This window comes from Chiloscyllium punctatum, chromosome 14, assembly GCF_047496795.1.
Source record: "Chiloscyllium punctatum isolate Juve2018m chromosome 14, sChiPun1.3, whole genome shotgun sequence".
Lineage (NCBI taxonomy): Eukaryota > Metazoa > Chordata > Chondrichthyes > Orectolobiformes > Hemiscylliidae > Chiloscyllium > Chiloscyllium punctatum.
The window spans coordinates 70,607,879-70,634,678 of NC_092752.1; the positions used below are offsets into that span (position 1 = coordinate 70,607,879).

At 47.5% G+C, this 26,800-nt stretch overlaps 1 pseudogene; it reads right to left on the reverse strand.

The window, feature by feature from the left end:
* Window positions 1–5,101: 5,101 nt before the first annotated feature.
* LOC140485513 (heat shock 70 kDa protein-like) overlaps window positions 5,102–26,800 on the reverse strand; it is an 87,190-nt pseudogene continuing 65,491 nt past the window's right edge.

Here is a 26,800-nt window from a genome sequence, read left to right on the forward strand (position 1 = left end):
TCTTCTTTGTCACCTCTTCAAAAAACACAATCAAATTAATGAGACATGATTTCCCATGCAGAAAGACACATTGTCTACCCCGATCAGCCCTTGCCTTCCCACATGTATGTAAATGCTATCCCTCAGAATCCCCTCCAACAACTTACCTACCACTGACATCAGGCTCACTCATCTATATTTCCCCGGCTTTTTGGGTCACTGTTTCCTTTTCTTATCCCACTCCTCCACTGCTCACAACAAATGTTAAATGTAACCAGGTTGGTGATATGGCCGATGATATCGGTCTCAGATTGGGTCAGGGTCAGTTTTAGGAACATGTCAGGCAAACTGTTTGGGTTTCGCAAATATATAATCAATATTTCTCTTTCTACACACACACACACACACACACACACACACACACACACACACACACACACACACACACACACACACACACACACACAAAATCTCTGCAATTTTAACTTGAAAGAACTTTGTCCAGATATTATTGGAACACGTGACAAAGGAAAAATTGCAAGATTGGCCAAAACGTTATTCTGCTTCTGAAGATATTGTACTCAAACCGCTGCTAGCAATGGGATTTCATCCTGGGAGAGTTGGATTTGGCTGAATTCCCTTTGCTTTAGGCAGTGACGAGATTCCAGTGAATTGTGGTCAGGGATCACCCAAAGGTTAGCACGGTGGTTAGCACTGATGCCTTACAGCACCAGAGACTTGGGTTCAATTCCAGCTTTAGGTGACTGTCTGTGTGGAGTTTGCACATTCTCCCCTTCTCGGTGTGAGCTTCTAAATGGGTGATCTAGTTTCCTACCACAGCTCAAACTGTGTAGGTTCATTTGATTGGTCATGGTAAATTGTCCGTCGTGTTCAGGGATTTCTAGGTTAGATGCATTAGTCAGTGGTAAATACAGGGAAATGGGTTGGGAAGGTTGGTATGGACTTGTTGGGCCGAAGGCCCTGTTTCAACACTGTAGGGATTCCATAAAAATACGAATGGTAACGATGACTTCAGAGTTTTTTTTTTAGGTTGCACATATTACTGGGATGAGGAACAATGAAGGAGAGAGAGTGTAATAGGCCATTCCTTCTCAGGCAGATTACATTTTCTCCCTCTCTGAGTTGAATCACAGAGTAATGTCATTCTCTCCCAAACTGGATCATGTGAGGTCTCCTTGTACATTGTCCAAACTATGTCTCCATCACATTCCCTGTTCCATGGAGGTGCATCATTGCTGCTGTCATACACAGAGCCATACCCTGAGCAGAAAATGGTCTCGGTCGATTTGAAGATATGTTTATATGTCCCTGTGTCAATAAAAAAATTAAAATGTTTAATTTAATCAGAATACCTGTGTTAAAATGAATTCATTTTTTAAAGAAATACAGAAATTGCTGGAAAATCTCGGCAAGTATGTCAGCATCTAGATGCCTTTTACATGCTGTAGTTGTACCAGCCTCCACCACTTCGTCTGGCAGTTCATTCCATACGCACACCACCCTCTGTGTGAAAAGGGGCCCTTTAGGCCTCATCAAAGCCTCTCACTTTCCACCAATGCCCTCTAGTTTTGGATGCCCCTAATCTGGGGAAAACCCCTGACTACTCCCCCTACCCATGACTATTTTGATTTTATAAACCTTTACCGCTGCGAAATGTGACTCCAATCAACACGAATGGCTGTACTTTCAGTCATCCTGGGCCTAAATTCTGAAATGCAATACTGACACCTCTTCCTTCTCTATCAGGTCACAATTCTACAATCAGTTTAATCAGTTTGTTCAGATGTATGCTGAGACACTTCTGTGGGATTTACACCTTGACCTTTGTGCCCAAAAAGAGGCCTCACCAATATCCTGTCCAACCTCAACATGACGTCACCATTCTGATACTCAAAGGTCTTTCCTATGAAGACATGTGTGTTAAACACTTTCTTAACGACACTATCTACATGAGATGTAAATTTTAAAGAATTAAACCTGACAGCCTAGGTTTCTGTACTACAGCACTGTCAAAGGCTCTACTTTTAATTGTATAGGTCCTGCACTTGGTTGATTTACCAAATCGAATACCTCGCATTAATTCAAACTAAACTCCATCTGCCAACCCTCAGACGAGTGTGTGATATGACTGTCACCTCCCCTTAGCATCACTCAGCAATACCCATAAAGCTGTAACATTATTCTCCTGTGTGTTTGTTCATCAGACGGTACTTACATGCTGGGTCATACCTCTGCAACAGGCAGGACTTGAATTACCACACAAGTCAGGAATTGGAATCAAATCCAGAGTTCTGGCTCAGAGACAGGGACACTACCATACCCAGATTTTGGGTCATACTTTAACTGCCTGCTTTCAGCTCGATATGGATTTAGTATAATCAGGTTTCTATTACTTGTGAGAGGTAATTTCGGTTTAAACTTTAAGATGTGCCTGGACCACAGACTGATCTATAATAAAAGACAAAACTTTTGTTTCTTTTCTAAAACATTTTGTATACTCAAAAGTAGAATAGTTTAAATTGTGCAGAATGCTGACAATTTGTGAGCAGAGTAAAAACAAACAGGCCCTTGATTGATGAAACCATTAACACAGGCAGGGAAGAATGAGGCCTTGACTGATAATACTGCAGGGTGAGAGAAACAACTTTGGAGACTCTGAAGACTTTGTGATAAGGGTGCAAATCAAAGAATAATGATGTTTTTAAGAATGTGAACCTCATGGCTCGTTAGAGCCAGGGAGGGGAGGGTCTGGAGACATTTGTTGCAGACTTTGTGATAAGGGTGTAAATCGAAGAATAATGATGTTTTTAAGAATGTGAACCTCATGGCTTGTTAGAGCCAAGGAGGGGAGGGATTTGTACTGTATATAATGAGATACTTTGTAAGCCTCAGCGCGCCTTTTACTCAGAAGGGTGCCCGACTCTGCAGACTTGCTAATAAAACTTTGTTTTCCTGAATTTGTCTAGAGCGATTATTAAGAAGCGATTTTCGTTTCTAACAACTTGGGGGCTCGTTGTCCGGGATCAACACTCCGGCCGCGGGGGGAGCTGAGGAAGGACATCGGAGAAGGTGCACCCTGCTGATTTCAGCAGTCCCTGATTCCTTGCTTGTCGCCCCGCGCGGCTTGAGCGAGTGATATCCGGGAGGCTCAGGAAAACAAAGGAGGGGTGTGGCCGAGGCAGTGGGGACGGTTAACGATCGAGTAATTTCGGTGCACCGAACCCAGGTAAGAAAAAACTTGCGGGGACCGTGTTTCCGGAGGCCTGGGGACCTACGGGGTGCCTGTGGATTTTTCTACAGAGACGTGGGACTCAGGTATCTAGAGACCGGGGCTTGCCTGTGAGGGATTTTGCAGAGACCGTGTTTGCGGAGGAACGTGTACCTACGGGGTGCCTGTGATCTGTTTCACAGAGACGTAGGACACAGGAATCCAAAGACCGGGGGTGCCTGCAAAGGAACCTGGGCGATCACGGGACTGAAGGTCCGGGAATTGGCTAAATTGTGATAGATTATCACGGGAAAATTACGAAGTCCTCGGCAATGGGAAATAAGGGATCTAAGGCGATTAAGGGATGGGCTGGGGTATGTTTTGTTATTTGTAGATAGAATAAGTATAAGTAGCAGGAAATGATCTTGGAAACATATGTTGTAAAATCCATATAAGTGGGAGCTTATAAAAATAATGGGTAAAGATGCTGCTGGGAGTTGTCCACAGACCCATCAACAGTAGCTTTCTTTGGGACAGAATAGTTCAGGGAGAAAATAAGGTGTGTAAAAAAAACAGGCAGTATATTTATCACTGGTGATTTTAATTTTCATGTAGATTGGGAAAATCAAGTTGCCTAAGGAAGTCAGAAGGACACTTTTCTAGAATCATATGTTCTACATCCAAATGGGAATCAAGCTATTTTGCGTCTGATAATATATACTGAGGAAGGTTTAATACATGATCACAAAGTAAAAATAAACTCTAAAGGTTACAGTGACCATAATATGATAGAAGTTAGCATTCATGTTAAGAGTAAGAAACTTGGGTTGAAAACAACTGTGCTATAAACTCGAAGAAGGTAGGCATTGTGCAGAGTTAACTGGAGTGGACTCAGAAAGAAGTTTAATAGAAAAGACAACTAATGAACAACTGCACACTTTTATGAAAATAGTTCATGACTCCCAGTTTCCTCAGTGAGGAAAAATGATTCCAGGAAGGGAATATCAAAGAATGATTAACCAAGGGAAAAAAAAAACAGACAGAGTTGAAAGAAAAGTCATAAAAATGGAAAAGATTGTGAGAGAATCAATGTCTGGAAGGTATCAAAAAAAAACTTAAATTTTGCTGCAAACAAGAAAACATTTATGACAGCAACAGACACACAATGCATGAAAATTGGTCCTATCCACTTAATGATTCAAATGGTTAAACAAGCTTTTGGAGAACACAAAGGACATCATCTGAAAATTGGTTGTGCACGGAGAGAAATTGTATTATTGATAGCCACTGCTCGGATGTTATGCATTTTCCACCAAAGATATTTAATTGTGATTACTTTCCCCAATAATTGCATACAAATTAAGTCTGCAAAGGCTGCCAATTGTTATAACACCACCTTCTTGTGGTCTGTATGAAAATAGAATCTCTGTTGTATACTATTTATTATAAGGGAACACTGTTCCAACTACATGACAGAAAGGATAGCTGGCTTGCTTAACTGTAAGTATAACCTGTCTAAACAATAACTTCTCAGGATTAGTGACAACTGACTGAATTTCTGAATCATACGGTGCATTCTTGTAGTGTGCAGAAAACTGAGAAAGAACTCCATTAGCAGCTAAAAGGGTGTAAACTACTCAATGTATAAAACATACAGGAAACAGTTTGCAGAAAAATTCACCATTGACACGTTTAATTGCTACCATTCAAACACCCAAACTTCAGAAATGTAGGCCATCATTTACCTAACTGTGCAAATGTCCAAATCAACTGGGTTTACAGAAGCCCCGAGAAATTCTAAAGGACTGTTGCAATTTCAGGGAGGTGGGGGGATGGAATGGTGGAGAAGAGAGACCAACTGAAAATGATATTACTTTGAAGAGAGTTAAAGTTTCAATCAACCTCTTCAATTGTTGGTCCACCAGAAGGGTCCTTTCTGACTTGTTCTGAGAATGGCCCTTCGGGCATACCTCCCGGGTAAAGTTTGGCAATGATGGGCTTGCATATTTTTTTTTCAAATCTTTCAACTGCTGCTCAAAGTCCTCCTTCTCTGCTGTTTGGTTTGCCTCCAGCCAGGAGATGGCCTGGTTACACTTTTCGATGACTTTGTTCTTATCTTCCTCACTGATCTTGCCTTTCGTTTTCTCTTCCTCCACTGAACTCTTCATGTTAAATGCGTACGACTCCAGGGAATTCTTGGCTGTAATTTTCTCACGCTGCATATCATCCTGACCTTTGTACCTCTCCGCTTCCTGCACCATCCTCTCGATCTCCTCCTTACTCAACCTGCCCTTGTTATTGGTGATGGTGATTTTGCTCTCTTTGCCAGTGCTCTTGTCCACAGCAGAGACATTCAAGATGCCATTTGCGTCAATATCAAAGGTGACCTCAATCTGTGGTACACCACGTGGCGCAGGAGGGATCCCACTGAGGTCAAATTTGCCCAAGAGAACTCCGGAGGAAAGGTCTCCTGGCTCACACTCCGCCGCTCGACTTCCTCTTGCATAAGGTGGAGCCCGGAGACTGGGTACTTGTTAAGACCTGGAAGGCCGAAAAACTCCAGCCGCGGTGGGAAGGACCGTTCCTGGTTCTGTTAACAACTGAAGCAGCTGTTCGGACGAAAGAAAAAGGGTGGGTCCACGCGTCAAGGATAAAGGGGCCTGTTCCGCCTGAAGGAGAAAGCACTTGGAAATGCGAGCAAGGGGACAAGCCGTTGGTGGTAAAACTGAAAAGACAGCAATAATGAACTCTACTTGGACTGTATTGGTGGGGATATTGATCAGTTTACTCCTGTATGTGGAGGAGGGTGAGGGGAGATGTGACAAATGTCGAACTATAGTAAGACTTGGGATTTGAATCTACTCGGGAACATTGTGTCCCATTCCAATGTGGACGATTGGTGTTACGATGTGAGTGCACGCCATGAATGTTGGGAGGATGGGAGACCCTATTATCAGGTATATAATAAAGGATACGGTGGCAAAATCCGTGGATGCCCTATAAATGACCGCTGGGTGTCTATTAGCAAAACTGGGAGGTGGGACCTATCCTCCGTGTTGCTCAGGGAGCAGGTTGACAGAGTCAAGGAGACCAAGATACAGATCACTGATCGGGGGTTGGGGAAGGAGCAAGACCGTTAGGGAACGGTCGTGCTCCCTAAAGTGCCATCCGTATACGAAGAGGTAGAAGGAAAAATTGAACTCCCTGATGTTACACAAAACCTGTTTATTGATCTCACCTCTAGAATAGCCACTGTTTTAAATGTTAGCAATTGCTGGGTTTGTGGGGGGCCGCATATGACTGAACAATGGCCGTGGTCTGGTCATAGCTTAGATATATGGGAGTTACATCAGTATAATTGGACACATGTCAACGAAAGAAAAGGACAGAGGTGGAGACTGACTAACAGCCCGGAAGGCCAGTTGTGTGTTGAAGGGAAATGGAAGATTGAGGTGGGTATCAGCCCCTGTCAGAGTGTGTTGAATGCAACCACACAAGTCTGGTGGCGCACGGCGTTGCTGGTGGTTGGGGGGGTGTGATGCTTCTCCTCATATTACCCTGCCTAACTCCCTGTATTCAGTTTTTAATTCAGAAAAATATTTCCCGACTCCAGGCAGTGGTGGTTCCACAACATGGGACACGTGAACTTAAAGTGATGTTGCTGCGAAAGACCAAGGATTTCCCGGGCCCTTGAGGAGGGGGGGCTATATTGGTCAGGCACATCTTAAAGAAAGAAAAGGGTGGAATTGTGAGAGGTAATTTCGGTTTAAACTTTAAGATGTGCCTGGACCACAGACTGATCTATAATAAAAGACAAAACTTTTGTTTCTTTTCTAAAACATTTTGTATACTCAAAAGTAGAATAGTTTAAATTGTGCAGAATGCTGACAATTTGTGAGCAGAGTAAAAACAAACAGGCCCTTGATTGATGAAACCATTAACACAGGCAGGGAAGAATGAGGCCTTGACTGATAATACTGCAGGGTGAGAGAAACAACTTTGGAGACTCTGAAGACTTTGTGATAAGGGTGCAAATCAAAGAATAATGATGTTTTTAAGAATGTGAACCTCATGGCTCGTTAGAGCCAGGGAGGGGAGGGTCTGGAGACATTTGTTGCAGACTTTGTGATAAGGGTGTAAATCGAAGAATAATGATGTTTTTAAGAATGTGAACCTCATGGCTTGTTAGAGCCAAGGAGGGGAGGGATTTGTACTGTATATAATGAGAAACTTTGTAAGCCTCAGCGCGCCTTTTACTCAGAAGGGTGCCCGACTCTGCAGACTTGCTAATAAAACTTTGTTTTCCTGAATTTGTCTAGAGCGATTATTAAGAAGCGATTTTCGTTTCTAACATACTGAATCACAAAAAACACTTTGTATTATTAAACAAATGCAAGATATTTGTCTCAACTGTAGGATATTGAGGGTACATGCTGTGCCATCGAAATTAACTATGAACGTCTTTAATCGCTATTATCTGTAATCTGCAATATTAGAGAATGAAATTCTGCAGACACACTCTGCCCAATGAAGAGTCTCAAACAGATATTTATTATCAGAGACGAAGGAAAAGCTTAATTTCTGGTCCCAATACACCCTCGTCCCCAACTCTCACGTGCAACTCCCCTTTTCCTCAAACCATGAAATGATTACTGTCCAGCCTCTCCTCCCCACTGACTGTGTCTGCAATCTGTTCCTCCTCCCCCTAACCACACAAGGCAAACCAAGCTCAGGGTCTTTGTGAAAGTCAAGGCCGGAGTGTGCAGGCTTCCTGGGGAGAGATGGGCATTTTAAAATTGAAAGTAGAGGGTGAGGTGACAGTAATATCACTCACTGGGCTGAGGGGTGGCAGGTGAAGTTTAGTTTAGATTAATGCGAGGTATTAGATTTGGTAAATGAAACAAGAACAGGACCTATACAATTAAAAGCAGGGCCTTTGGCAGTGTTGTAGCACAGAAACCTAGTCCGTCATTATAATTCTATAAAATTTGCATCTCATATAGATAGTGTGGTTATGAAGGTGTTTAACACACTTGTCTTCATTGGTGAGACCTTTGAGTATCGGAATTGGAACGTCAATGTTGTGGTTGTACAGGATATTGGTGTGACCTCTTCTGGAATACTGTGTCCAGTCTGGTCATCCTGCCCGCCCATTCCATCGGCAAATCACCCTCTGGGTGAAACAGCTGCCCATTAGGTCACTTTTAAATGTTTCCCCTCTCACTTTAAGCCTATGTCCTCTAGTTTTGGGCTCCCCGTAAACTAAGAAAATACGTTGACTATTCACTTTGATATTACTGACGTTGATATTATTAAGCTGGAGAGGGTTCAGAAGAGATTAATCTGGATGTTGCTGGGAAAGGAGGGAGTGAGCTATAAGGATAGGCTGGATAGGCTGGGATTTTTTTCACTGAAGAATATGAGATTAAGCGGTAACTTTGTACAGGTTTATAAAATAATGAGGGGTACAGGTAAGCTGAAGGGCTGATGCCTTTTCTCTAGAGTTGGGGATTCAAAACTGAGGGATATTTTAAGGTGCGAGGAAAAAGATTTACAAAAGTCATGAGAGGTAATTATTTTAGACAGAATCTGGCTTGGGTATGGAATGAACTTCCAGAGGAAGTGGTGAAAGCAGGGACAGTTACAACGTTTAAAGGACATTTAGATCAGTCCATGGATAAGACATCAGTTTGGATGGTGCTGTGAGCAGCTGCCCTCCCCCTCCCCCTCTCTGAATGTATCCCTGTTGGTTTTCACCCTCTGCCAATGCCTGTGCAGTGGCGTGTGGAGGCCAGCAGTGGGTAGCATTGCATCACTTCTAACACCACAGAGACTGCCAGACCTGCCCCACACAGAGACACACAGATACACACACAGCAATTGTTAGGACACAACATTGAGCTCATCTGGTACTTTAAACTAAACATAAAGAAATGCTCAATTTGCCTTGTAAACTGTTAAAATATGAGTGACAGAGATCTCCCAAATTCCACTGTTTAAATAAAAACATCAATTTATTTTTTTAACTCTGAAACTGAACATTTTACATCAACTATTCACAACTCTGAGACCCCCTTTCTCTTAACTGCTTATTACCCCACTCCAACTCTATAGCAAGATACTGTTTCAAAAAGACACTTATTAAAATTACATAAACGTTATTTCAAAACCACACTTCAGCTGACCTCACACCAATATCCCTTTTTCCCATCTTTCCTGGGAAGACTGGCTCATGTTACAGGATGCTATCGAAGTGTCTACATTTCAGCATTCTGCAACCTGGGAACACATCCTTCCATGATACTGTCTCTCAGTCTCCACCTCTCTGTCTATACCCCAAACCCCTCCCATGTGGTGATATTTAAACTGATTCCCCCGCCATCGCTCTCTGACAGTGATGTTCACACCCATAGCACCCTCTTGTCAGGGCAACAATGGAGATATGGAGCTGTAGATGGGTGGGAGCAGTACATTCTGTCATTTCCAGCATGGGCTGCAAGTTTCCCCACACTGGGCAGGGATCTAACATAGTGTTACTGAGCAACGCACAGGGGTGGTGTACACAGTACTCCATGCTGGGAGGGTAACTGCTCCTGGGTTACAGATGAATTCATGGGTGATCACTGTACAGGTTGCTGTGCTGGTCAGACTATCTGGTTGAGGTTTATCGATACTGCAATGATGTGGTCAGTGCAGCTCCCCATGGTGGATGGCTATTTGTTTCAGGTTAACACATTTGTGCCCTGCTGTGGTCTGCACAGCTCCCCGTGCTGGACAGATATCTAGTCTGGGTTTATAGATCAATGAATGGATGTGGTCTGCATTGCTTCCCATGCTGAATACTTGCTGCAGGAACACAGCAATCCAGGAAGCATCAGGAAGTATAGAATTTGATGTTTCAGGTGTAGCCCTCCTTCAGGATTCTTACAGAACGGTTACAACCGAAATGTCGACTTCTCCACGTCCTGATTGTGTCTGGATTGCAGTGTTCTCCCAGCTTCCTGCCTGTCTACTTTGGACTCCAGCATCTGCAGCTTTTCTGTCTCTATCCCAGCTTCCCAAACTGGACAGGTGTCTCGTCTGCGTTTGAAGATAAGTGCCCTGACATGATCTATGCTGCATTGTATTGACCAGTGCAATATATGAATCTGGACAGATTGCTGGCTTAGACTGAGCAGTACACTGACCTGGTCTACACCGTGTTCCACGGTGAACAGATATCTCCTCTGGGTGTATTGTGTCTGGGCTGGTTCTGTGAGGTGGATTGAGAATGTGGTATATCTCACCCTTTCAGCTGATCTGGTAATGCCTTTAATTCCCATTCCTGTGATTGGACCCTCTGTCTCTCACTCCATTAATGTTACAGTGTGTCCAGGTAAAGTACATCATGTTGTTGGGGTGGGTAGGGGGGAAAGGTCATGGACAGGTCAAGGGGTTACCCAAAACATTCTGTCCCTGACATTCTATAACTGACATTAACCGGAACATTCTGTCCCTGACATTCTATACCTGACATTTGCTGGAACATTCTGTCCCCGACATTCTATAATAGACATTCCCCGGAACCTTCTGTCCCTGACATTCTATAACTGACATTCCCCGGAACGTTCTGTCCCCAATATTCTATAACTGACATTCCCAGGAACGTTCCATCCCCGACAGTCTATAACTGACATTCCCAGGAACATTCCGTCCCCGGCATTCTAGAACTGTCATTCCCCAGAACGTTCTGTTCCCGATATTCTATAACTGACATTCCCAGGAAAGTTCCGTCCCCGACATTCTAGAATTGCCATTCCCCGGAACGTTCTGTTCCCGACATTCTAGAACTGACATTCCCAGGAAAGTTCTGTCCCTGACACTCTATAACTGACACTCCCCAGAACGTTCTGTCCCTGACATTTCATAACTGCCATTCCCCAGAACGTTCTGGCCCTGACATTGTTTGTGAACGGCCGGACGTCAGTGAATTGAACAAACGATAAGATCCCGAGGGAAGAGATCCCGTTCCAAGGAGAAGGAGACAGTGTTCCGAAGGCCCCTCTGGCAGTTAAAGGGGTGAATACGTTTTCCCTGCGTTTACTTTTCTTCACGACACAGGATCGACCACAATTTAGACCAAAATACAGAAATTCCCAAACTTCGTTTGTCTTCAGGAAACTTGGGAGAGATTCCTTTAGGACAGCAACGTTTCCACCCTCCGTATTAGGAACTGGGGAGGAGTGACCTGTGTCTGCTCTCGTGTGATCGAAAGTGTGGGAATGTTCAAGAAACCATCTGTCCTTATGGATGTGTCTCTCTGTGTTTGGGGAGGGAGGGTTTCTTGTGGTTTATGTCACATTTTTGTCAGTAATAACGACCTTCCCATTTGTTATTCCAGCTCCAATTATTTTAATAAATCCCTGAATACAGGGACACATTTGAAAATCTCACTGGGTCCCCCATCTAACGGGTCCCTTTGCCTCCAGGCTGATGGATAATGGGTTTGTTTTCCTTCCTCACAGTTAACATAGTGACCATCTACGTTTTGCTTTATAAAGATTGTGGATTGTCTCCATGTGTCAGACGTTACCTGGGGGCCATGGCAGCGGCGGATCTCCTGGTCATTATCCTCGACCTGATCCTGAGACACATTCCCATTGTTTATCGGGAACAGTTTTATTTCCTGAGGGATTCCATCCCTGTGTGTAATATCCACGCCGTCCTGCTTTATGCAGCCACTGACTGCTCTGTCTGGTTCACCGTCACTTTCACCTTTGATCGGTTTGTGGCCATTTGTTGCCAGAAGCTGAAAAGTAAATATTGCAGTGAGAAAACGGCGGCTGTGGTTCTGGGAGCAGTGACTGTGCTGAGCTGTTTAAAGAACATTTCCTGGTATTTTATGCTCACGGCTCAGTGTGGGCTGTGGAACGACCCCTGGTTTTGTGATGGAACAGACGCTGTTCTATTCTCCATTGTCTGGATCACAATCGAGTTCCTCCACCACATTCGAACCCCGTGTGTCCCATTTCTCCTGATTCTGCTGCTCAATGTTCTCACCGTCAGACACATTTTTGTGACCAGCAGAGCCCGCAGGAGACTCCGTGCTCACACCAATGGGGACGCTCAGTCTGACACTGAAATGAGAAACCGAAAAAAATCCATCATTTTACTGTTTGTGATCTCGGCCAATTTCATCCTGTTGTGGTCAACGTTCATGCTGTATTCTTTATGCTACCGGATGTTGTGGATTGTGTATACCCCTCTGTATCTCCATCCCTTTGTGCTGGAATTGGGCTTCATGCTGCAGCTCCTCAGTTGCTGCACAAACACCACGATTTATGCCGTGACCCAGACTAAGTTCAGGCAGCAGCTGAAGAATGTGCTGAAATATCCCTTCACCCAAATCCATCCATCCATCAATTTCCCTCATTAATCAATCCATCCGGGATTTTTTCATTTCAGTTCAGTGTTTCAGCAATGGAGCAGCCTGTCGCTATGGTAACAGACTGAGGGTAGCGTTGGTTTGTTCATCCTTATCCCACAGGGGGGTTACAAGGAACACATTTAAATGTTTCTCACAACTCAGGGGCCAGTGAGAAAAGGCACCATCCCACTGACTGTATCCATCACTTCCATTTGTAAACAATAAAACTGTTCATTAAAGCGTGCTGTGCAGCAGAATGACCGATGTTGTTGTGTGTCTTTGTGTTGGAGAAGCTGAGCTGGAGAGAGACAGACTCAGCCCCACGTCCTGGTCCTCAGGGAAGGGGAGTGCACCGCGCCCTGAGCTCAGCAGCTGGGTTTAACTCCCTCTGCCCTTACTTTCACCTCTGGGTCTCCCACTCCAACTTGGCTCTCAGCAGAATTCACCTTGCTCCCTTTGTCCCTCTCCCTCCATATATCCGTCCCACTCTCACACTGCACTGCTATTACTCTCTCCTTTTCCCACTTACACACTCAATTCCACTGTCGTTGCCTTCCCCCCAATCACATTCACTCTGTCTCCATCTTGCGATTATAACCTCCCACTGTTACTGTCTTCCTCGAATCCTTCGGTGCTGGGGGAACAGAGGAGGGTTGTCGATCTCCAGGCCGATGCTAGGGTACAGAGATTGGGACGACATATCAGGCCATTACCAGGGCAACAGTAAGGAGCTTGGGCCAAATGCCATTGCTCGGGGACATAGTGGGTGTGAGAACATGAGCCGTTACTGGGGGGTAATAGGTGGAGTGGCACCGTAGGCTGTGGCTGAGACCGGTACAACAGGATATCACAAACAGAACACATTGTGTGGGACCAACTGTCTGTTACTCAGGGAATAGAATGGGGACGGGGTTAAAGGCCACTTAGGAGGGATCAACTGTGTCGGTGTTCACAGGCAGGAGCTCAGTTTAAGGTGTGTGAGGAGTGTGATGGTGGGACGCTGCGTGGGCGTGTGAGCGTGATGCTGAGGGAGTGTGCGACGGAGTAAGCATGATGATGGGCGACTGTGCAGGAGAGTGAACGTCATGGTAGGGGAGTATGTGGGAGAATGGTGGATTATGTGGGAGTGAGTGCGAAGGTGAGGGTGATGTGGAGCAATGTGTGGGGGTGAGCCTGATAGTAGGGATTGTGTCGGGCAGTGTGTGTGAGGGTGGTGGATTTTGTGGGGGCGAGCGTGACGGTGGGGGTGATGTGGGGCAGTGTGTGTGAGTTTGGTGGAGTGTGTGGGTGTGAGCGTAATGGTGGTGATTGTGTGGTGCAGTGTGTGTGAGGGCGGTGGAATGTGTGGTTGTGAGCGTGACAGGGGGTGATGTGTGGCAGTGCGTGTGATGGTTTTGGAGTGTGTGGGAGTGAGCATGACGGTTGCGATGGTGTGAGGCAATGTGTGTGATGGTGGTGGAGTGTGTGGGCGTGAGGATGACAGTGAGGGTGGTGTGGGGCAGTGTGTGTGATGGTGGCAGAGAGTGTGGGGGTGAGCGTGATGGTGGGTGTGGTGTGGGGCAGTGTATGTGATGGTGGTGGAGAGTGTGGGGGTGAGCGTGATGGTGGGGGTGGTGTGGGGCAGTATGTGTGATGGTGGTGGAGTGTGTGAGGGTGAGGATGACGGTGAGGGTGGTGTGGGGCAGTGTGTCTGACAGTGGTGGAGTGTGATGGGGTGACCATGACGGTGGGGGTGGTGTGGGGCAGTATGTGTGAGTTTGGTAGAGTGTGTGGTGGTTAGCGTGACGGTGAGGGTGGTGTGGGGCAGTGTTTGTGATGGTGCTGGAGAGTGTGGGGATGAGCGTGACGGGGAGGGTGCTGTGGGGCAGTGTTTGTGATGGTGGTGGAGTGTATGGGGGTATGCGTGATGGTGCGGGTGCTGTGGGGCAGTGTGTGTGATGGTGGTGGAGTGTGTGGTGGTGAGCGTGACTGGGGATGTCGTGCGGGGCATTGTGTGACGTAGTGAGTGTGAGGGGGTCAGGGTGTTAGCGATGGAGTGAGTGTGAAGGGGTCAGGGTGTTGGCAATGGAGTGAGTGTGATGGGGTCAGGGTGACTGCGATGGAGTCAGTGTGAGGGGGTATCAGGGTGACGGTGATGGAGTGAGTGTGAGGGGATCAGTGTGACGGTGATGGAGTGAGGTGTGGGATTGTCAGAGTGATGGTAATGGAGGGAGTGTGAGGGGGTCAGGGTGACAGTGATGGAAAAAAGTGAGGGTCAGGGCGGTAGGGATGGAGTGAGTGTGAGGAGGACTGGATGAGTATAATAGAGTGAGTGTGAGGAAGTCAGGGTGAGGATGATGGAGTGAGTGTGAGGGGGTCAGGGTGACGATGATGGAGTGAGTGTGGGGGGTCAGGGTGACGGTGATCGAATGAGTATGCGGCGGTCTGGACAACGGTGAGGGTGTGTGCGAGGGGGTCAGAGTGACAGTGAAGGAGTGAGAGTGAGGGGATCAAGGTGACATGATGGAGTGAGTGTGAGGGGTTAGAGTCACAGTGATGGAGTGAGTGTGAGGGGTCAAGGTGACGGTGATGGAGTGAGTGTGAGGGGACATTGTAACAGTGATGGAGTGACTGTGAGATGGTCAGGTTGACGTTGATAGTGTGAGTGTGAGGTGTTAATGCTGATGGCGATTGAGAGAGTGTGAGGCGGTCAGTGTGACTGTGATGAAGTGGGTGTGAGGGTATCAGTGTGACGATGATGGAGCGAGTGTGAGGGGTCAAGGTGATGGTGATGGAGTGAGTGTGAGGGGGTGAAGGTGATGGTGATGGAGTGAGAATGAGGCTGTCAAGGTGACTGTGATGGAGTGAGTGTGACAGGTTCATGGTGACGGTGACGGGATGAGTGAGAGAGGTTAACGGTGACGGTGATGGAGTGAGAGTGAGGGCTTCATGGTGTTGGTGATGGAGCGAGTGTGATGGGGTCAATGTGACCGTGATGGAGTGAGTGTGAGATGTTCAGGGTGATGGAGATAGAGTGTGTGGCAGGGGGTCAGGGTGACATTAATGGAGTGAGTGTGAGGGAGTCAGGAGGGTGGTGGGTGTCAGGGTGACGGTGATGGAGTGAGAGTGAGGAAGGCAGTGTGACAGTGATGGAGTGAGTGTGGGGGATGAGTGTGATTGTGTTGGAGTGAGTGTGTTGGGGTCAGGGTGATGGTGACGGAGTGAGTGTGATGGGATCACTGTGATGGTGATGGAGTGAGAGTAACCGGATCGGTGTAACTGTGAAGGCATGAGTGTGAGGGCGTCAAGCTCACGGCGAGGGAGAGTATGAGAGCGTCTGAGTGACACTGATGGAGTGAGTGTGATGAGGTCAGGGTAACACTGATGGAGTGAATATGAGGGAGTCATGCTGACGGTGATGCATTGAGTGTGAGGGGGTCAGGTTGACTGTGAAGGAGTGAATGTGAGGGGGTCAAAGTGATGGAGAAGTAGTGAGTATTTCGGAGTCAGGGTGATGGTGATGAATGAGTAGGAGCTAGTTAGGTTGATGGTGATGAAGTGAGTGTGAGGGGTGCAGTCTGACGACGATGGCGTGAGTGTGAGGTGGTCAGGGTGACGGTGATGGAGCGAGTGTGAGGGGGTCATTGTGACGTTGATTGAGTGAGTGCGAGGGAGTCAAAGTGACGGAGATGGAGTGAGTGTGAGTAGATGATTGTGACGGTGATGGAGTGAGTGTGAAGGGGAAAAGGGTGTGGATGATGGAGTGAGTGTGAGTGGGTTAGAGTGAGGATGATGGAGTGAGTGTGAGGGTGTCAGGGTGATGGATATGGAGTGACTATGAAAGGGTCAGGGTGACGGTGACGGAGTGAGTGTGAGGTGGTCAGGGTAACGGTGATAGAATTAGTGTGAGGGGATAAGGGTGACGGTGATGCAGTGAGTGTGAGGAGTTCAGGGAGACAATGATGGAGTGTAGGGGTCAGGGTGACGGTGATGGAGTGAGTGTGAGTTGGTCAGGGTGACGGTGATGGAGCGAGTGTGAGGGTGTCATTGTGACGTTGATTGTGTGAGTGCGAGGGAGTCAAAGTGACGGAGAAGGAGTGAATGATTGTGACAGTGGTGGATTGAGTTTGAGGGGGAAAGTGTGTGGATGATGGAGTGAGTGTGACGGGGTTAGTGTGAGGATGATGGAGTGAGTGTGAGGGGGTCATGGTGACAGATATGGAGTGACTGTGAAAGGGTCAGGGTGACGGTGATAGAAGAGTGTAAGGGGATCAGGGTGACTGTGATAGAGTGAGTGTGAGGCGTCAGTGTGTCGGTGATGGAGTGAATGTGGGGAGAAAGCATGTGGATGATGGAGTGAGTTTGAGGGGGTCAAGGTGAGGGGGATGGAGTGAGTGTAAGGAGGTCAGGGTTATACTGATGGAGTGAGTGTGAGGGGGTCAGTGTAACGGTGATAGAATGAGTGTGAGGGGATCAGGGTGACTGTGATAGAGTGAGTGTGAGGCGTCAGTGAGACGGTGATGGAGTGACTGAGGGGGAAAGGGTGTGGATGATGGAGTTAGTGTGAGGGGGTTAGGGTGAGGATGATGGAGTGAGTGTGAGGGGGTCAAGGTGAGGGGGATGGAGCGAATGCGAGGAGGTCAGGGGAACACTGATGGAGTGAGTGTGAGGGGGAGAGATTGATAGTGAAGGAGTGAGAGTGAGGGGGTCAGTGTGATGGTGATGGAGTGAATGTGAGGGGGTCAAGATGATGGCGAGGGAGTGAGTATGAGGGCGTCAGGGTGACACTGATGGAGTGATGTGATGGAGTGAGTGTGAGTTGGTCAGGGTGACGGTGAAGGAGTGAGTGTGAGTGGATGATTGTGACGGTGATGGAGTGAATGTGAGGGGAAAGGGTGTGGATGATGGAGTGAGTGTGAGAGGATTGGTGTGAGGATGATGGACTGAGTGTGAGGTGTGCAGAGTGACGGTGATGGAGTGAGTACGGGGCGGTCAGGGTGACTGTGATTGAGTGAGTGTGCCGGGTCATGGTGATGGTGACGGGATGACTGTGAGAGGTTAAGGGTGACGGTGATGGAGTGAGAGTGAGACTTCAGCGTGACATTGATGGAGGGAGTGTGAGCGGATCAGTGTGATGGTGCTGGAGTGAGTGTGAGGGGATTACCTGACGTTGATGGAGCAAGTGGGAAGCTATCAGTGTCAATGTGATCGTGTGACTATGAGGGGGTCAGACTGACGTTGATGGAGTGAGTGTGAGGGGCTCAGGTTGACTGTAATGGAGTGAGTGTGAGGTGGTCAGGGTGATGGTGATGGAATGAGTACGGGGCGGTCTGGGTGACAGTGATGGAGTGAGTGTGAGCGGATGAGAGAGACGTTGATGGAGTGAGTGTGAGGGGATCCGTGTGATGGTGAAGGAGTGAGTGTGAGGGTATTAGGGTGACAGAGATGGAGCGAGTGTGAGGGAGTCAGGGAGACAGTGATGGAATGTGTGGTTAAGGATGACGAAGAAGGAGTGAGTGTGATTGAGTCAGGGTGAGTGTGATGGAGTGAGTGAGAGGTGGTCAAGGTGACGTTGATGGAGCGAGTGTGAGGGGATCAGGGTGACGGTGATGCATGAGTGTGAGGAGGTCACGGAGACAGTGATGGAGTGAGGGGGTCATAGTGAGGGTGATGGAGTAAGTGTGAGTTGGTCAGAATGACGGTGATGGAGTGAGTGCGAGGGAGTCAAATTGATGGAGAAGGAGTGAGTGTGAGTGGATAATTGTGACGGTGATAGAGTGAGTGTGAGGGGGAAAGGTTGTGGATGATGGAGTGAGTGTGAGGTGGTTAGTGTGAGGATGATGGAGTGAGTGTGAGGGGGTCAGGGTGAGGGGATGGAATGAGTGTGAGGAGGTCAGGGTAACAATGATGGAGTGAGTGTGGGGGGAGAGAGTGATGGTGAAGGAGTGAGAGTGAGAGGGTCAGTGTGATGGTGATGGAGCGAATGTGAGGGGGTCAAGGCGTCACAAGGGAGTGAGTATGAGGGCGTCTGAGTGACACTGATGGAATGAGTGTGAGGCAGTCAGGGTAACACTGATGGAGTGAATATGAGGGAGTCATGGTGACAGTGATGGATTGAGTGTGAAGTGGTCAGGTTGACTGTGAAGGAGTGTATGTGAGGGGGTCAAAGTGATGGACAATTTGTGAGTGTTTTGGAGTCAGGATGACGGTGATGAATGAGTATGAAGCGGGTTAGGGTGATGGTGATGAAGTAAGTGTGAGGGACCCAGGCTGATGATGATGGAGTGAGTGTGAGGACGTCAGGGTGTCGGTGATGGAGTGAGTGTGAGGGGGTCAGTGTGACGGAGATGGAGTGAGTGTGAGGATGTCAGGGTGACGGTGATGGAGTGAGTGTGAGGGGGTCAGAGTGACGGTGATGGAGTGAGGGTGAGGGAATCAGTGTGATGGCGAGGGGATCAGTATGATGGTGAAGGAGTGAGTGTGAGTTGGTCAGAGTGATGGTGAAGGAGTGAGTGTGAGGGGGTCAGAGTGACATTGATTGGGCGAGTGTGAGGGGGTCAGGGAAACAGCGATGGAGTATGGGGTTCAGGATGACGGAGATGGAGTGAGTGTGATTGAGTCAGGGTTAGTGTGATGGAGTGAGTGTGAGTTGGTCCGGGTGACAGTGATGAAGCGAGTGTGAGGGGGTCATTGTGATGGTGATGGAATGAGTGCGAGGGGGTCAAAATGATGGAGAAGGAGTGAGTGTGAAGGGATGATTGAAATGGTGATGGATTGAGTGTGGGGGTGAAAGGGTGTGGATGATGGAGTGAGCGTGAGGGGATCAGGGTGATGGATATGGAGTGAGTGTGAGGCGTAAGTATGACGGTGATGGAGTGACTGTGAGGAGGAAAGGGTGTGGATGATAGAGAGAGAGTGAGGTTGTTAGGGTGAGGATGATGGAGTGAGACTGAGGGGATCAGTGTGTTGATGATAGAGTGAATGTGAGGGTGTCAAGGTGACAGTGAGGGAGTGAGTATGAGGGCGCCTGGGTGCAACTGCTGGAGTGAGTGTGAGGAGGTTAGGGTAACACAGATGGAATGAATGTGAGGTAGTCAGGTTGATGGTGATGTAGAGTGTGTGAGGGGGTCATGGTGACGGTGATGGAGTGAATGTGAGGGTGTCAGGTTGACTGTGAAGGTTTGAGTGTGAGGGGTTCAGGCTGATGGTGATGGAGTGAGTGTGAGGGTGTCAGTGTCACGATGATGGAGTGAGTGTGTGGGAATCAGGGTGACGGTGACCACGTGTGTGTGAGGGGATCAGAGCGACTGCGATGGATTGAGTGTGAGGGGGTCAGAGAGACAGTGATGCAGTGTGGGGTCCAGGATGATGGAGATGGAGTGAGTGTGATTGAGTCAGGGTGAGTGTGATGGAGTGAGTGTGAGTTGGTCCGGGTGACAGTGATGAAGCGAGTGTGAGGGGGTCAAAGTGACGGAGAAGGAGAGAGTGTGAAGGGATCATTGGGACGGTGATGGAGTGAGTGTGAGGGAGAAAGTGTGAGGATGATGGAGTGAGCGTGAGTGTGTCAGGGTGACGGATATGGAGTGAGTGTGAAAGGGTCAGGGTGACGGTGATGGAGTGAGTGTGAGGGGATCAGAGAGACGGTGATGGAGTGAGTGTGAGGGGGTCAGGGAAACAGTGAAGGAGTGACTGTGGGGGGATCAGTATGATGGTGAAGGAGTGAATGTGAGGGGGTCAGGGTGACAGTGATGGAGCGATTGTGAGAGGGTCAGGGAGACAGTGATGGAGTGTGGGGTTCAGGATAACGGAGATGGAGTTAGGGTGATTGAATCAGGGTGAGTGTAATGGAGTGAGTGTGAGTTGGTCAGGGTGACGATGATGCAGTGAGTGTGAGGGGATCAGGGTGACGGTGATGCAGTGAGTGTGAGGGGGTCAGGGAGACAGTGATGGAATGTGGGGTTCAGGATGACGGAGATGGAGTTATGGTGATTGAGTCAGGGTGAGTGTAATGGAGTGAGTGTGAGTTGGTCCGTGTGACGGTGATGAAGCGAGTGTGATGGGGTCATTGTGACGGTGATGGAGTGAGTGCAAGGGGCTCAAAGTGATGGAGAAGGAGTGAGTGTGGTGGGATGATTGGGACGGTGATGGAGTGAGTTTGCGGGGATCAGGAAGACTGTGATGGAGTATGTGTGAGGCGTCAGTGTGACGGTGATGGAGTGACTGTGACGAGGAAAGGGTGCGGATGATGGAGTGAGTGTGAGGGTTTTAACGTGAGGATGATGGAGTGAGTGTGAGGGGGGCAAGGTGACGGTGATGGAGTGAGTGTGAGGATGTCAGGGTAACACTGATGGAGGGAGTGTGAGGAGGTCAGTGTGATGGTGACAGACTGAATGTGAGGGTGTCAAGGTGACGGTGAGGGAGTGTGTATGAGGGCGTCTGGGTGACACTGCTGGAGTGAGTGTGATGAGGTCAGGGTAACACTGATGGAGTGAACATGAAGGAGTCAGGGTGATAGTGATGCAGTGAGTGTGAGGGAATCAGGGTGACGGTGACCCAGTGAGTGTGAGGGGTTCAGAGCGACAGTGATGGATTGAGTGTGAGGGGGTCAGGGAGACCGTGATGGAGTGTGGGGATCAGGATGACGGAGATGGTGTGAGTGTGATTGAGTCAGGGTGAGTGTGATGGAATGAGTGTGATTTGGTCGGGGTGACAGTGATGGAGGGAGTATGAGGGGGTCATTTTGATGGTGATGGAGTGAGTGCAAGGTGGTCAAAGTGACGGTGAAGGAGTGAGTGTGAGGGGATGATTGTGACGGTGTTGGAGTGAGTGTGAGGGGGAAAGGGTATGGATGATGGAGTGTGTGAGAAAGGGATAGTGTGAGAATTAATGAGTGTTTGTGAGGGGATCAGGGTGACTCTGATGGAGTGAGTGTGAGGCGTCAGTGTGACGGTGATGGAGTGACTGTGAGTTGGAAAGCGTGCGGATGATGGAGTGAGTATGAGGTTGTTAGGGTGAGGACGATGGAGTGAGTGTGATGGGGTCAAGGTGACAGTGATGCAGTGAGTGTGAGGAGGTCAGGGTAAAAATTGATGGAGCGAGTGTGAGGGGGTCAGTGTGATGGTAATAGAGTGAATGTGAGGGGGTCAAGGTGATGGTGAGGGAGTGAGTATGAGGGCGTCTGGGTGACACTGCTGGAGTGAGTGTGAGGAGGTCAGAGTAGCACTGATGGAGTGAATGCGAAGGAATCAGGGTGATGATGATGTAGTGAGTGTGAGGAGGTCATGGGGACGGTGATGGAGTGAGTGTTGGGGGTCAGGTTGACTGTGAAGGATGAGTGTGAGGGGGTCAGGCTGATGGTGATGGAGTGAGTGTGAGGGTGTCAGTGTCAGGATGATGGAGTGAGTGTGAGGGAATCAGGGTGACAGTGACAGAGTGAGTGTGAGGGATTCAGTGTGACAGTAATCACATGAGTGTGAGGGGGTCAGGGAGACGGTGATGGAGGGAGTTTCAGGGGGTCATGGTGACGGTGATGGAGTGAATGTGGGGGGGTCAGGCTGACGATGATGGAGTGAGTGTGGGGACGTCAGGGTGACGGTGATGGAGTGAGTGTGTGGGGGTCAGGGAGACGGTGATGTAATGTGTGTCAAGGGGTCATGGTGACGGTGATGAACAGAGTGTAGGGGGTCAGGCAGACGGTGATGGAGTGAGTGTGAGGGGGTCAAAGTGATGGAGAAGGAGTGAGTGTTTCAGAGTCAGGGTGACAGTGATGAATGAGTATGAACGGGTCAGGGTGATGGTGATGATGTGAGTGTGAGGGGTTCAGGCTACCGATAATGGATTGAGTGTGAGGATGTCAGGGTGTCGGTGATGGAGTGAGTGTGAGGGGGTCAGTGTGAGGATGATGGAGTGAGTGTGAGGGGATCAGGGTGACTGTGATGGAGTGAGTGTGTGGCGTCAGTGTGTCGGTGATGGAGTGACTGTGAGGGGGAAAGGGTGTGGATGATGGAGTGAGTGTGAGGGTGTTAAGATGAGGATGATGGAGTGAGTGTGAGGGGGTCAGGGTGACTGTGAATGAATGAGTGTGAGGGGGTCAGGGTGACACTGATGAAGTGAGTGTGTGGAGATCAGGGTGACACTGATGTAGTGAATGTGAGGTAGTCAGGGTGATGGTGATGGAGTGAGTGTGAGGTGGTGATAGTGACTTTGATGGAGTGAGTGCGAGGGGGTCATGGTGATGGTGAAGTTGTGAGTGTGAGGTGGTCAGGGTCATGGTGATGGAGTGAGTGTGAGGAGGTCAGGTTAACACTGATGGAGTGAGTGTGAGTGGGTCAGTGTGATGCTGATAGAGTGAATGTGAGGGGGTTAAGGTGACCGTGAGGGAGTGAGTATGAGGGCATCGGGGTGACACTGCTGGAGTGAGTGTGAGGAGGGCAGGGTAACACTGATGGAGTGAATATGAGGGAGCCAGGATGATGGTGATGTAGTGAGTGTGAGGGGGTCATGGTGACGGTGATGGAGTGAGTGTGAGGGGTTCAGGCTGATGGTGATGTAGTCAGTGTGAGGGTGTCAGTGTCAAGATGATTGAGTGAGTGTGAGGGCATCAGGGTGACGGTGACCGAGTGAGTGTGACGTGGTCAGGGAGACAGTGATGGAGTGAGTGTCATGGGGTCATGGTGACGGTAATGGAGTGAGTGTGTGGGGGTCAGGGTGACGGTGATGGAGTGAGTGTGAGGGGGTCACGATGAGTGTGACGGAGTGAGTGCGAGTGGGTCAGGTTGACGGTGATGGAGTGAGTGTGAGGTGGTCTGATTGAATGTGATGGAGTGAGTGTGAGGGTGTCAGGGTGACGATAATGAAGGAGAGAGAGACAGCCAGTGGCCAGGTAAAAGTGTAAAAGTGGCGTGGGGGGGGGGGGGGATAGAAGGTTCAAGGAAACAGTGTCTAATTTGGATGACTTTAGATGCAAAGAAATATTGGAAACGTATGCAGTTGAGTAAGATTCAGCAAAAAAAACTCAGAGTTTTGAAAGATTTCTATTAATATTCCACATGAAGCATTATAAATGGAACTGAGCAGATTTTGTATATTGTCAAGGAAAGCTACTCCATAATGAATAGGAAGTGACCCGTCTCTTCGAGATCGATTTTCTGCTTTAATCCCATAGGTTAAAGATGGGAGGACAATCGCCATGAAGTTGGGTTCATTTGAAACCCAATGAAATCTTCCAACGTAACTGAGACTCAAAACTAGCATCTTGTTTTGTAGTTTAACCTTCTGTTTTTCTCATCAGTATTTTCTTTAAGCTGAAATAAATTCGGAGCCAAATTGGATGCAACATTAAACGTTCCAATCATATAAATTTAATTCACTTCCGATCATTGGAATGAACAGAGTGAAGTTGCAGCAAAATTAATAAAATGAAACGAACAACTCTGCATTTCTGGGAATTTTACCCAGGTCAGGTTCAGCCATATGAGAAAGCCCATCGATCTAAAATATCGCTTTCACTTCTCTCTCCATATATACTTCTTCATGTGAGAGAGAAACTGAAGAAATTATGCGTCAAGAATGAATGTGCGTGCGAATGTGACGGGAATTTCATGTTTGAGACAGTTCCGACTCGGAATGAATCAAGGACAACGTATTCCTTCCAAGAACAAGATCAAATCCTTGGATTTTGCTGGTATTATTATTCTGCTGAAAGCAGAAACATAATGGTGTGTATTCGATTCCACTCAGGGAATTTCTTATCCCTTTGGTGCACCATATATAATCTTGATGTGGTCACATGTGAGCCCCTTTGCAATGGGCTGAAGTGGCCCAGAGGTGAAGACGGCGGGTTGCTCTTCCATTGTGCATGTGTATATTTGAATCCTACTCTCGCTGTTACTTCTATCAAACACAGCTTTGGTTTTCCTTTGTGCCTCGCATCTTCAGTATACACTGGATGGAGAATCTTGCTCTTGCCCTTCTTTGCACCGGAGATTTGTGATAAATCAATACCTCATCAAAGTTGTAATTAAGCAATTTGTTTCTGTTACAAGTTAAATTGGGATTATGAAAAAGAGTGCAACGTTTCTTTCCTCCTTTCATTCCAACTTAATTTTCTATGAATTTACATCGAATGAAAGGGGAACAAATAAGGAGAGATCGGGTGCAATAGTTTATGCAGTTGGATTGTGAATTTTAATGTAACACTCCACACAAGGTTCTGATCAGTATTTTAAACAGTCAATTGAATTGGAACTGCAGAAAACTTTTCCAATGAAACAAATCATTCCTTCTTTCACAACCTTTTGTTGTGTGAATCATACAGCGATCCATCATCCAGCGTGATCACCAAGTTGGCAACAATATAAGATCTCCGAATTTTCTTGAGCAATGACAGCGTCTGCACATACCCATCTGTGATGTGCACATTTCTTGTTCATCGGTTTATGAGCCTAGTTCCTGATCAGTCTGAACAGTTTGATAAACCTTTTATATAACTTCATCCCATCCCTCAGAATTCAAAACTTATCAATAAAATAAAGCGTTACATCAAATGATATAGGATTGGAAGTCGGCCATTCAGCCTATCGAGTCTTCTCCACCATTCAACGAACTCATGGCTGATCTGATAATCTTCAACTCCATTCTCCTGCCTAACCACGATAGTGCATCATCTACTTTCTCGTTAAATATCTGTCTGGCACAGTTTGAAAATACACAACAACTCAGCCTCAACAACAGTTTCAGGAAAGAGTTCCACGGAATCACAGGCCCCTGAGCAAAAAAAATTCCTCCTCATTTCTGAATTAAATAGGCAATATCTAATTCTGAGTTCATGACCTCTGGTGCTCTCCTCATACCAGAGGGCAAACCATCTGCCCGTATCTACTCTGTCAAGATCCCACGAATATTGAAAGTTTATCATTGTTATTATGTGATTATAAAGCTCCATTTTATACAGGGTTGGCACCATGTTTGTAAATCTCTGCTGCCCCTTAGACCGTCCTTACATATTATTAAGGCAGGTGGAAAACTTTATGTGAGGCAACGGTTGAAATTTCAAGTACCGACGAGAATTGGAACTTGAAATCAGCTGGCGATTGGAATCAGATTGGTCCACACAAGGACGAAATAGAGTAATTATAAATCTGACAAATGAGAACCTAATCATATTCCATTGACATTCAATGGCTTCACTGTAACCTAATTCCCCTGTGTCATCGTCTACGGATTGAGACCGGCAATATAAACACTTTCACAACAAAACACATGTCCGTTGGTCGACAGTTTCGGATTGTAAACTCAACTCATTGCTCCGTGAATCCTACATCGCTTGCAAGGTACAAATGAGATGTGGAACAGAACTCTCTCCATTTGTCGAGATGGGTGTGACTTCAAAAACATTTAAGGAACTCGACACCATCCACGACAATGCAGTCACTTGATTGTACCCGATTTAATACCTGAATATTTATTCCTTTCACCGTTAAGGCACAATAGCAGCAGAGTGCACCAACTACGCGATGCACTGGAGTAAGTCACCCGAGAATATTAGACCGAACCTTCAAAGTTGAACAGCTGTACTGACTAACAGGACAAGGTTGGAACATTCAACGGAACGCCACCATTTGCAAGTTCCCCTCCAAGGGCAATAGCAGCCTGACTTTGAAAGGAATCAATGATAAACTCATTGAGTTGTGAATCAGTCTTGATGGGCAAAGTTGCATACTTTAACCCTCCATCTTTAATCTAAAAACTTAATAAATGTTGATTCATGCAGTGACTACACTTCTGCTCAGACCTTTAGCTATTCCCTAAACCGGTGTTTGCTAAAGTTCTACTAGCTGCAACAGTCTGTGGTCAACAACAGAAAAATCCAAAATCCCTCTCCATCAACTTATTCCCCTCACGGTGAAAGTGGTGCTGGAGAAGCACAGCAAGTCCGTTCGCATCTGAGGAAAAATAAACGTTTCGGGCAAAGGCCCTTAATTAGGAATGAGACAGACAGCCTATGGGGTGGAGAGATAAATGGGAGGTCGTGGGTTTGGGGAGTAGGTCGTTGAGAGTGCAGTAGGTGGATATAGGTGGGGGTTGACGGTGATATGTCAGAGAGGAAGGTGGAATGGATAGGTGGGAATGAAAATACACAGGTGGGACAGGTCAAGAGGACGGTGCTGAGCTGTAAGGTTGGAACTGGCGTCAGATGAGGGAGTGGG